Source organism: Ursus arctos, unplaced genomic scaffold (assembly GCF_023065955.2).
Source record: "Ursus arctos isolate Adak ecotype North America unplaced genomic scaffold, UrsArc2.0 scaffold_16, whole genome shotgun sequence".
Classification (NCBI taxonomy): domain Eukaryota; kingdom Metazoa; phylum Chordata; class Mammalia; order Carnivora; family Ursidae; genus Ursus; species Ursus arctos.
In genome coordinates this window covers 48004285-48017561 of record NW_026622830.1, presented here as the reverse complement: position 1 = coordinate 48017561, position 13277 = coordinate 48004285, and the positions used below count along the sequence as shown (strand labels likewise).

The window sequence follows — 13277 nt, the reverse complement described above, 5'->3', positions numbered from 1 at the left end:
CCTAGACTACCTAAAACAATAAAAATAAAGGAGGCAAACACCCAGTGGAAAAGTTTAGAATTTCCAATGAAATAGTTGAAAGGGCAGACTCAAAGACGAAAATCAAACATCAACTCTTCACCAACCAAATCATCAACCGTCACCCGACAAAAATTAATTCATATGTAGACAACTTGCATTTAAACTAAGTTACTCCTGCTACCTCTTTTATCAAGTCAATTCCTTAGGACACAAATAATGTATTTTTCCCAAAGCAAAAAGCAAAGCTTTTTTTTGCCATGACACAGCCAAGGAGACGCCAAACTTTTTACCTACACTGGAATCACAATTATCCCCAGCCTGAAATCTTAAGGGTGATATTTTAAACAGCTTAGGGTTTTTCACTTCTAACGTCTACACCATCACTGAATTCCATCATTTCTTAGATCTTTGCCATTCATGACACTTGGCCCTTAATGGAGGTCACAGTCCTGTCAACAGGAAAAGGGAAACTTTCTCAGTCATAAACCCATTTCCAAACGCTCCCCTCTAAGACTCAACTTCTATAGGGCAGCCATATATCACCAAAAACAGCAAATCTCTGCACGGAGTGCTATAATCTAGAGTCTGTAATTCCTAAATTACATATAACGCTAATGTCAAACATGAACTAATCCAGTTTAGACTCCAGGATACCACATTCATCTGCCTGGTGCGAACATAAACCACCAGCTGCCCAGTTCCTCCTGCATCTGTTCACGGAAGAGCTAACTGTAACAGGACGAGTTAGGTACTGTCTTACAACTATTAACTATCAACGCACTTCTGAGTGGACAGAAAAACTACACTCCTTTTTGGAACTAACACAGCCAACTAAAAGTGACACTGGTCCATCTCTCAGAGCCATGGGACTGTTAAGATATTCCTAATAGTTTATAAACTTTAGCTTCATCTCATGTACAACAGCATGTTGAAACATCCGTGCCAACAAGAGTCCCAAACTTTCCTGGCTGGCCTTCTATGTACAAAAACTGGGCCCTGTTTTGTCTCTCGGAGGCCAGGGGAGACATCTGCACTGCTGGCTGGTAGACCTCGGTTGGTACAGTTGGGCTCAGGTGACAGCTTCATGTGCCTGTGTTTTATGTAGCGGTCTGGGATGTATGACACTTACAGTAACAGTCCTGTGATTTGGATGCTTAGCTTTCCCTTACAGCCTCACACCCGGGCAGAGTGTCAGACATCCACAGTCCAATAACAAGGAGTGCCCCCGCCTTGGGCTGGGCTCACTTTTGATAATGGGACGAAAGCCCAAGCATCCTACCCCAGGAAAACAGCTCATGTGCATACACACAATTCTGCGTACCGCTTCTGGGGTTCATGGACCTAGGAGAGAGCATTTCCTCCTTAAGCAACAAAAAGTCTGATCAGTAAGCACTTAAAAACAAAAAGATCTTCATGGACTTTTCACCAAGGGAGAAATTCTGGGAGCCATCCTGGAATTGCTCTGGACACCCCCTCTCTCAGCCCTGGCTCTTCATTTCCCAGGTCAGAGCCTGGAGACTGGCTGAGAAACAGGCTTCAAATCACCCTCTCTCCAGTTCCTCAGTCACGCCCTTAATTAAGGCCTTCTTCACTTGTGTGTACAACGTAATTGTAGAATTAAAAGGACACAGGCTGTTAGATTGGACCATCTGAACTTTGCCCATCACTTTACTAGCTGGGCGACAGACACCGGGCAGCCATTCCCTTAATGACAAAGGCTTGGCTCCTCTCCCTTCTGAAGCGCATGACTGCAACACCTCCTTGACCGACCCTTGTACTAGTTAACCACCCGCTTGCCATAGGAATCTGCTCCCGTCAGAATCAACCACATGCTGCTCTGATCTTGTCAATAGTATCAACCCTACCTCCTTCTCGACCCAACCCTTTCTGTACTCCTAAACACTAGTAAAAACATCCAGTCTCACAGACCCCAGCCTCTCCCGCCTCTGCACCGTTAGAGCGGGCATGTCCTCCACGAGGCCCTGCCTGCTTCCCACCTTCCACTCTCTTTCTACAGATCCCTGCAGACAGCCAGACCTGCAGAGGTCACGGCATCTGGTCCACAGCCAGTTTCTGTATGGTTCTGGGCTAATCAAGGTTTTTACCCTTTTAAAGGTTGTTTAAAAAAAAAAAAAGGCAGCTATGTGACAGGCCCTATGTGGCCTACAAAGCCTGAAATGTTTACTATCTGACCTTTAACAGAGAAAGTTTGCTGACCTCTGAGCATGACCGTGACTGGGGACATGCCCTCCAGGTCCTCAGAGCACTCTGCTCTGGCACTATCACTGTAGGCATCACACTGCACGCTGACTGCCTCACTCCCCTCCTGTCTGTGCCCCCGGGGGCTGACACTACACCAGGCACAAGACAGGTATTTAATACTGTTGACTCCTGAACAACTAGGTCCACGTATACACAGATTTTTTTTGATACATGCTGCATAGTAAATGTAGTTTCTCATAATTTTCTCAACATCCTCTTTTCTCTAACTTACCTTTTTATAATACAGTATATGATACACATACAAAATATGTGCTAACTGCCGATTCTCAACTATGGGGAAGGGTCCGGCGGCCCGCACTGTTCAGGGGTCAACTGTCCTAGCACTTTACATGTGTACACCATCCCACATAGTAACTGCACGCAGAGCTTCAAAGATCACAGATACTAGAGTTTATATAGACAGTATCAGAAGTCACGTGACTAAAGGCAACGCACCAGTATTTGTACCTCAACCTTCTGTTTCCTAGTTAAGATGCTCTTTCTACTAAAAAGACCTGCGTCTCTACACAAACTATGATACCTAGACATCTTTGATTACTAATACCTGAGACTTTAGCTAAGGGTAAAATTTAATTTTTGACTCGCTATTTAATTTTGATAATTTTTAAATTACTGCTACTTTTTGTAAATTAAAGAAAAAAGAAAGAAACAGACACCCTAAGGAAGCACTAGGCAGGTATTTGTAAATTAAATATCAGTACTTAGTGGTTTTCTACTCAGTGCACCACAGCCTCCCATGATCCCACCTATACCGGTCTGAGAACCCACACCACCTTAGAGACAGGCTCCATGATAAGCCTGTCAAAGAGGCTCAATCCTCTGTCTAGCTGTTCCTGCTCTAGGCGGACTTTGGAAAAAGTCAAGAGTCCGGCCAGCACTGTGTAAGAGAACGCTCCATGACGATGAAAATGTCCCATCTCTGCACTGTCCGAAGTGGTAGCCACTAGCCACACCTGCATACTGAGCACCCAAACTGGGGCTAGTGTCACTGTCAAACAGAACTTTTCATTTTATTTAATTTTAACTTAAATAGCCACACATGGCTAGCAACGACTACAGGAGACACAGATCCAAGTCTAGATTCCAAACACTGCAGTGAAATAAAACACACTTTTCCCTGCATCCTTAACTACAGGCTATGTTATCTGGCCCAATCATTCCCCTGAAAAAGACTTAAAAAGATGGACAGAATACTTTAAAATCTTAAAATCAACCAGAAACTGACAAGACAATAAGGAAAGAACAGGCCAAAATTAAAGTGAAATCAGGAACCCAAAGAGATGAACAAGCACAGAAACCACCTTTGCCCTGCAGTCATTTGCCAATTCTGAAAATTTTCAACTTTCATTTTTACAACCATGCAGGGAAAGAGGAGTAAGAATCAAAAGCTGGGTCCCTTAGGGTGTTTAACCAAAAACACTACCTCCAGAAGCAGGACCCTAAAGGCTACAGAGCTCAAGATAAAAGAAACCAGAGGTGAATCACCTCTCCAGTAAAATCACAGCACTGGGCGGTCCAAAATACCTCAAGCCTTAAACCTGCTTTAAACTGGTTGAAGCAAAAAAGAAAAAGAAAAAAAAAAAAGCTCTCTGGAAGGAGCTATATCTTCATTCTATGCCTCCATAGACTCCTACAAATAATCAGAACTAAGTTAAGAATCCTACAAATAATATCCTACACCATAAATAAAAATGAATCACAGACCTAAATGTAAACCTGAAACTTTTCTAGAGGGGGATGGAGGGAAATAAAGGAGAAAACCTTTGTGACCTAGGATTAGGCAACAATTTCTTAACTACGACACCGAAAAACCACAGTCCAGGGGTACCTGGGGGGCTCAGTCAGTTAAGTGTCTGCCTTGGGCTCAGGTCATGATCTCAGGGTGCTGGGATTGAGTCCCAAAGGCAGCAGGCTCCCTGCTCAGCAGGGAGTCCGCTGCTCCCTCTCCCTCGGCCCCTCCCCCCATCCAGCTCTCTCTCCCTACCTCAAATAAATAAATAAAATCTTTAAAAAAGAGAGAGAGAATGCAAAAGCAAACCATAGCATGAGAGAAAAGCACAGCACACATCTGACAAAGACTTGTATCCAGAATATATAAAGAACCCACCAATAAGAAAAAAATTTAATAGGCAAAAGATTTGAACACCAAAAGATACACAGGTGGCAAAACCACAAAGAAAAACCATTACACACCTATCGGAATGGCTGAAAAGCTAAAAGACTAACCATACCAAATGTTGCCCCAACGATCCAGTGTGACTGGAACTCTCACACAAGGCTGGGAGGAATGTGAAATGGTTCAGCCATTCCAGGACAGAGTTTGACACTTTCTCAAAAAGCCAACATAGGCCTACCACGGATCCAGCCATTACAGTGCTAGACCCAACCATTTCCAGGAAAAACAAAAGCCGATGGTCACATGAAGACTTGAGCAAAATTATTCAAAGGCTTTATTTGTAATAACTCAAAACAAGAAACGACTCTCCACACACTGATCACGTTCGACGTCATTCCAAGCAACAGCAGGAAGAAATTCCTTGGAAGTCAGCAAGGGATTCTAAAACAGATACAGATCTGCAAAGGGTCAAGGAGGGCCAAGGTATGCTTAAAAAGGAACCAAGTGGGAAGAGTTCCACAATAAGACCTGTTATAAAACTAAAATAATTGAAGCAACTTAAACTGGGCAGTACCAGTGGAATTCAAGAAAGCCCAAAACAGATGCACATACACACGGACCTTTCATTTCCAAGAAAAGGGGCACTGCAGAGCTCTGGGGGAAAGATGCTCTTTTCAATGAACGGTGTTCGGACAACTAGCATGTCCACATGCTAATGAAGCTGGATTCCTTCTTCAGATTATGCACCAAAACCAATTCTGAGAGAATTACAAAGTTAAAGGTTAAAAGCAAAAGTATAAAAGCATTTAGAGAATAAATGAGGAACTAGTTCATGACCTCAGGGCAGGGAAAGACACAAAAAGCTTACAAAGGAAAAGACTGACAAATGGCACTAATTAAACTTCAGAACTTCTATTCATAAAAAAAAAAAACACAAAAAAACCACTGAGTCAGTGAAACTGCATATGACAAAGTGGGAAGAGACAGCAGCAAAATACATAACCAACAAAGAATGTGTGTTCTGAATATATATAGTCTACAAATCAATTTAAAAATAACCTAATAGAAAAATATGGGCACTTCGAAAAACAGTGAATCCGAATGGCCAGTAAATGTATAAAAAGATGTGCAACCTCACTGTAACCAGGAAAAGGCTATTTAAAACCACAAGGCAGCAACACAGCAGAAACCACCAGAAGGGGCGGGGCGGGGCGACTGACACAAGACCAGAGCAGGGCTGAAGCAGTCATGAGAGAGAAGACTGGGGGGCGGCTGGAGCCTCCCAGCACAGCGGGGAGCAACAGGAGACTCCCTCACTGAGAGGTGCTCCAGGCCAGGCGCTCTGATGTACATTTAGTGGGGTCACAGTCTATAACTGACTATAAACTAGAACTTTAACTTCACTTGACCAATGTAAGGAGAAAGAAACTGTTTCAGATCACTTTTTCCCACCAGCTCATTCCTTTTATTTTCTCCATCACAGGGCTACACCACTGACTCAGTCTGATGGGGGCCAGAAGAGGTACGTGGAAACATCCTTTGTACTTCGCGTCGACATTATGGTAACCTAAGTCCACCCGTCTGTCCCTAATTCTCTTCTCTACCTTAGTAACAACTTCCACCTACTTCAAGATCACAAGGCCCCCTCAGCAGGAGCACAGACTCTTCTTCAATCATTAAACCAATGACTGAGGGCCAACCCACTATAGTAGGAGGAGGAAGCTGTGAAGGACCCACAGATACGTACAGGATAATACAGAGTCCCTGTCCCTGAGCTCACAATATTCTATTTGCCTACAGGTGCGTCCAACTCTGCATAAGACATAGCAGAAAGTAAGCATATCACCAATTCCATCTTTGAACACTAACTTTTATCTAGCTCTGATCTTAGGGAAAAAATAAAGGACAAAGGCAAAACAATACATATTAAATTTAGATATGACTTTAATGCTAGGCATAGAATCAATTCACACAATACCGTTTTAGTAGTCACCCCAAGACTTGGAAATCATCCTGACTCTAGTATAAGCAAGCCAATCTCTCAACACCAAAACAAAACCACCAGGGAACACGTGCCTTGAGCACCACATATACACACTTTCCTGCTATCTACCAAAAACCACAAGTCCAGGGGCCATACAAATTGCTATTTCAATGCAAAATCATTTATTTAAAATCCAAACCAAGATTCAAAAGAATTTAATGACCTCAGCATAAAACATTCAAAATCCCTAAACAAAATTAGTTGTGAGGTCTTCCCAAGACTCTAGAAAACCTAAAAAACATACTGAAAAAGAGTCCTGAAGTGAAGGCAATCTCACTAGCAAATCTAAGTGGTCAGAAGCCAAACACGTGCCTCTGCCATTTACGACTGATTTTTTGCCTGCTACGACTTGCATTTCTCTTAAAACACTCTCAAGTAGTGGTTGACAGACATTAGCATGCAACAAAAGCTCCTGGACAGCATGTTCAAACAGACTGCGGGCCCCACCCCCCGAGTCTGATTCAGGAGGTCAGAGGTGGGGCACGAGCACAGGCATTTCTAACCCGGCCAAGTGATGGTGATGCAGTTGTACTTTGAGAACCACTGCAAACAACCAGTTTACTGGTTTACTGTGGTGTGCGCACACACGTGTTTCCCTTCGCAATAAGCAAGACCAAGGGGAACTTGCTGAGGAAGAACAAACTCTTTTTTTTACACAAATACTGACTTTTCTTGCCTGAGTGAAGGTAAGTGACCTGTTGCTCAAAACGTTTACTCTGAACAACAACGTAAAAGACTCTCTAAGCAGATCATCGGAAGGCCGGTGTGTCATGGAACTGGCATTACAGTGTTAGGAAGATGGACTTTTTTTTTAAAGATTTTATTTATTTATTTGACAGAGAGAGACAGCCAGCGAGAGAGGTAACACAAGCAGGGGAAGTGGGAGAGGAAGAAGCAGGCTGCCAGCAGAGCAGGGAGCCCGATGTGGGGCTCAATCCCAGGACCTTGGGATCATGCCCTGAGCTGAAGGCAGATGCTTCACAACTGAGCCACCCAGGCGCCCCTGGGAAGATGCATTTTTAAAAATGGTTTCAGGGCATAATATAAAACCCTTGTAAAGTACATGATGAATCCAACTGATTAGTAGAAGATACATTAGAGCTTCTAGACCAGTCATCAAGGATCTTTTATAAATCCCAAATTCCTAGGTCTTCAGAATATAGAATGAGTCCTAACGAACACATGACCAATTCCTACAAAATTAATTTCTAGAAAAAAACATTTGAAAACTATAAAGGGACAGAGAAATGCCTTTTTCCCGCAGCTCAAGTTTCATGATATTTGTAATCTAAAATAAAGCAGACAAAGATAGAAACAGATAATCCAAGTTCTCCCTGGTATCAAGTCCTACCTGGTTTGTAAGTAAGGTTCTTTACCAAGGCAAACAAAAAACAGTGGACTGCTGACTGACGCAGGAACAGTTCTCCAACAACGAATGAGCCTGGGTTCTTTCATTCAATAAATATTGTGTCAGACACTGGGGATGCCATAGTGTGTAAAACAAAGTTTCTGCCCTCGTGTTGCTTAAATTCTATAAAAAGACACACAATGCACTACAAATATGGAATGTATAAAACCACGTCAGCTCTTTCTTCAGTCCATCAAAGACAAACACATGGTGCTTTGGTCCCAAGTAGACCCAACAAGCACCTACCGTTCACAGCACAATCCAAAGCACCAGATGGCAGGACTTTTAAGATAGAAAATGGAGGCAGAAAGGAGATCCTAGGCACAGACAGCCCATAGATACAACTTTTTAGGTTCTTCTGAGCCTTGGTTTTGGTCCACTGGCCCTAAATAAAGGAGGACAGAGTACATCAAGTCTTAAAAGCACTATGGAAAATTCTAAATCGGCGAGAATGAGCACATTCACTTCAGAAACATTTATAGAGCAGCAATGTGTTAGAGATTATAAATTCTAGGATTTACTACAAGGGGATGAAACCTGCATGAGAAATTTACAATTTACTTTTCCCTCACATTACACCTTGCTTCCCACAAAACTATAATCATAAACACTGACACCCCCCCCAAAAAAAAGTCACCAATGAAAAAACTCTGTAACAATGTAGAGGTTACTAAAGCACAACCTTGAACAAATAAGAAGCGTCAATCACTGCACTATGCATTATATATTTGTATTTAACTGATTTTAAATTAACTTAAAATAATTAAACAATTTTGGTATGTTCATTAAAATGTTTACCTACACCATGTTGGCCAGATCACAGCTTCATGATATGAAAGCGTCAGATTCAAACAGAAAATATAATTATTTCAACTCTCCCAGACACGGTACTTACACCTGCATGCTACTCACTCCCCCTTCGGAAGGCTGGGTTCAGATCTGTGAGACTACTGCTGCTCTAGTCCTGTCTGGTCCTAGAAGCTGCACAGAGAGTTCAGCAGGCCCAGCCAACAAGGACCTACCCCTTGTGGGCCAAGAGGCCCACGGCAAGCTCCTCAAACTCCAAACTTCCAGTGTCTCCTCTGCAAAAATGAGGATAGCAATAGCACAATCAATGGTTCTCAGGAGGAATAAAGGAGAAAAAGCATGAAAGCAATCACCTCAGGTCTGGCACGTGTCATCTCCCAGATTTAATTCATCGGTAAAAAGGTAGTGACACCTACCAACAACACACAATACCCCACACGTAGCAGTAACATTACATCTCCTCCCCTATCAGTGGGTAACATTCACATGTATGACTTTGGTCATTTTTCTTGTTCTGAAAAATGAGTTTACAGTAAATGCCAATGTATATCAATAAGATCTAGGCAGAATTCGTTTCGTTCAATACAAAGCTTGCAAGGAAAGACCTTCATGTCCTGACAAATAAGTAAACTCTGTGATGATGCTACTTGTTCCCTTCTCGGAGGCTTTCAACTGCTAAAAAGTGGCAATAGTGCCACCCAGCCAAAAACATCTATTTCATACTTTCCTCTAAAAACCACTTCATTAGTGTTTATGCAAATCAGACCATAATTAACAGCATTTGCTAAAAATCTCACCTATCCTGAAAGCTGAATTACATATGCCTATCTGAATTTTATTTCCATGATAGAGCCTAGCAAAAAAAAACAATACAACTGTTACAGACAGGAAGAGAGGGGGTTCTTCTGGTACTTTATAATCAGAAACACATTTATGTAGTTCTGAATGGTAAGATTTGGCACCATTCCTAGAAATTAATGCCACAAAGTGGTAGACAGCAATTTCATTTCTCCTACACTAGGTTGCCTTTTGGTAGTCATGAAATGGAAGAGAAAAAAAAAAAAAAAAACCTTGCACAAATATTAGCAGAGAGAAAAGGCCATCAACGGTTCAAATAATCCACTACGAAACATGGTTTTCAGAAGAGACATAAAAAAACAACTACTTAAGGCAGCTGGCTGAGGCACTGAAACACAGGTACACCCAAACAGGAGCTGGAACCGCGCTCATCCTCTTCCACCGAGGATCCTTCTAAGGACAGAGATGCGACTTCAGATTTGAATGCTTACTGCACTCACAAACTTCCTGGAATTTATTACTATTCACTCAAATAAGGTCATTTACTTTGCCCAAGTTTTTAGAATTTGCATTTTAAATAATTTCTATAGGCATCAGTAAAAATTCCCAAAGACCCCCACAGCAATATTTTGCTAATTATTTAAGGGATTTTAGTAAGGACATACAGTAATGAAATAAGTTCTTAAGCTCGAGCTTTAAGACAAAATAAACTACTACAGAAACTAAACTTTACTGGTTTACAAGCCAAAAAAAAAACCCCTCATTTCACAAATGATAGAACTTTTAATTATATTGAAATTTAAAACAAGATTTTAGCTGAAAACTGTCTAAACTGAAAATGTTTACTTTCAAAAGTTAAAGACTTACATATTAAGACTTTGAATCTCATCTTTCCTGTGTTACCCTTGAGACAAGTATTTTCTCAAAATTAAGACACTTAAAAATACAGGAAAAAAGGTTTCCATAAAATCTTTAGAGATAGAGAAGTAGCAACTCAAAACTAACATCCAAAAAAGAAGAGTTATGTTCAAAATGACTCTTTACTACACGATAGAACATACACAGTACACAGAAGACACTATAATTTTTCCTGCGGGAACTAATCAGCATTTTTTTAAGGGGATAGCTTCAACAATACAATTGTTATTTAGACAATTTCTCAAACTTCCCAGCGAGAAAAGTTATGTGACTTGCTGAAGAACCCAATTTTAAGAACTGGGATGTCAAGTTCTCTAATTTCCAACAATGGGCATGGAGTGCTAGAGAAACGATGTTACTGAGAAATGTTCTAATGATCCTCACTGCAGCTCCTAACTTCTGGTTTCACCAGACACTTCCACCCCATCGCACTCATGGAGCTTCACTCCTAATCACGACTCACCTTCAGCGGACCGCCGGCCTGAAAAGAGGCTGAAGTCCTCTCTCCTGTAGGGCTCTGCCCCAGGACTCTTGGCCCCAAACCTTAAACACTAAGTTTTGGATTCAATGTCTTTATTTATCCAAGGACTTGCTTCTTGATGCATCATCACCTCTGAACAATGCGTAGGTCCTTTCATTCAGTGTATATACTCAAGTCTTAGGTTGATTGTGGGACCCTTTAAAAGACAGCAATGGGTTTTAAACAATCTTTCCCCAGTTTTCATTATTAAATCGGAGTATATGATAATCACCGGAAAGATATTACTTAAAGAATGTATAACATGGGATCTTGCTGCTTCGACAACATTTAGCACACAAATGTATTCAAGACACGAGTGGTAGGCTCATTCAGTGTTTCACCTCCAAGGACAGCCACAAAAAGAAAACAACGTACTCATAAAGACACCGGAACGCAAACTTTCTTCAGAAGTTTCATGTGTTTAAATATTGCAGGATGTTAAAAATTATCTCCAAAGTACAATGGCATGAAAAAATTACCTACATTGGATCTCAACAAAAATAAGGTGAATGCTAATTTGCAATGTATCTTTCCATCACTTCATCCACCTTTCAGGTTTTCAGAGATGAGACAACTGACCAGAGTTCACACATTTCCAAGAGAAGACTGTTTCCATTATCCGTTTTACAAATAAAATATTAGGGGTGAGGCTCTGGTATTTCATTTCAAATAGTAATGGCCTATTTTTCCAACCACGAAAATGTTGACATTCTACCTAAGAATCCCAGCGTTGGTCGTCTTAAGTACAGATCCCCAAATCCTTACACCGCCTTCAGCTTGAACGTATTTCAACCAGTTCCCACAATTACTACATTACTATTATCTTAGTCTCACTGCCAAAAACCCAGCTGCAGGCTAACTATGCAAGAATGAGACACTGTTGAAATGACTAAAAAACAATTTTTTTACCCTTACTGCATTAAGCTAAATCCTGCAATTAAATAAAACCAAGTAACACACACACACACACACACACACCCCTCCTCCTCCTCCTGAGAAAAGAAAGGAAAGGAGAGAGAAAGAAACAACAAGTCCTTCTTCCACCTAAGCCAGAAGCAGAGCTGGGGGCTGGGTTGGGAAGAGGTAAACTTGGAGGCACAATGAATCAACGAGGTCTCCAGGGCTTTCGCCTCAAAAACCACAGGGCCACAGCAAGTTGAACGCCAGCTGCGGGGAAGGAGCTGGCCCGGATCCGGGTTCGAGGCTCGCTCTTCCCTGCCGGAGGGCCAGTGAGTCCCCATATTGGGTCAGGGCTCTTCTCCCCCCTCCAGGTCCCCAAGGATTTCCCTCTTCCTCCTCCTTCCTCTCTCCCCCCTTTTGTCTTTGAGGCAATTGGCCAGCTCCCAAGGAGGCCGGCTGGCCTCCCCAAGCCCCCGGCCTCCCTGTGCGCTCCGGCCTCGAGCCCCTCCGTCTCTCCGAGAACCCCGAATCCACCAACCTCCCCATCTTTCACGAACACCCCCAGGCCTTCTCATGTCCCCCAAACCTCCCCGTTTACCCGACCCCCGGCCTCCCCTCGTCCCCTGGCCTGCCGGAGCCCGCCGACCTCCCCACAAGTCCGTCCTCCACCCACAGCCTTCTCCCAGAACCCGCCCCCTCGTCCCCCTTCCCTGGCCTCTCGTGTCCCCACGCCGGCCTCCCCACATCCCCGTCTCCCGGAAACCCCCAGTCCGTCCCACATCTCTCGACCTGCCCGCGCCCGGATCCTCCCCACAGAGCCGTCCTCCCCGGGCCCCTCCCTAGTCCTCCCCACTTCTCTGGCCTCCCCACATCCTCGGCCTCCCAAGCGGCGCGCGGGAGGCGTCCGTCTCGTCCGCATCCGCCGCGCGGACCGGCTGGTTAGCCCCGCTCGGCCCTCCGCCCACGGGCCGCGGCCCTGCCAACCCCCAGCACCAGGAGCCGGCCCACCCGCCCGCTTCCCGGCCCCCGCCCCCTCCCCGCACTCACATGGACCACGCGGGGCGCCGGGAGGCGAGGGCAGACCACTGCGAGGCGGCGCTGCGAACCGACGGGCGGCGCTCCCTCCAACGCCTCACGCCGCGGGCGCACAGCGGTCCCGGCGGGGGCGGCGGCGGCAGCGGCGGACTTGCGCCCTCTGGCCGTGCTGCGTAGGCGACGGCTGCGCATGCGCGGCGACCGGCTGAGGAGCGCTTCACCGCCACGGCGCGCGCCCGGCCGCGTCCCCGCGCCGAGCTTCCGCCCCCCCCCCCCCCCCCCCCCCCCCCCCCGCCGAGGACCGGGCATGCGCCCGGCGGCCCGCGCATGCCCTGCACGCCACGGGGGTCAGCTCCCGAGACCGCGCCGGACAGTCGAGCGGGGCATTCAGGACGGCAAGGGACTGAGCGTGCCTGTGGTGGCCGGG

At 44.5% G+C, this 13277-nt stretch overlaps 1 protein-coding gene across 2 annotated transcripts in view; it reads right to left on the bottom strand.

Moving 5' to 3' along the window:
* LOC125281413 (focal adhesion kinase 1-like) overlaps nt 1–13036 on the bottom strand; it is a 96016-nt gene extending 82980 nt beyond the window's left edge. The window contains exon 1 of one of the 2 annotated variants that reach the window (XM_057312729.1): nt 12863–13036. The gene's annotated coding sequence lies outside the window, so the exon portion shown is untranslated. Of the gene's footprint in view, nt 1–8118; nt 8520–12862 lie in introns of those variants that run through there. The other variant, XM_057312727.1, reaches the window with a different exon arrangement.
* Between the last annotated feature and the right edge of the window lie 241 nt (nt 13037–13277).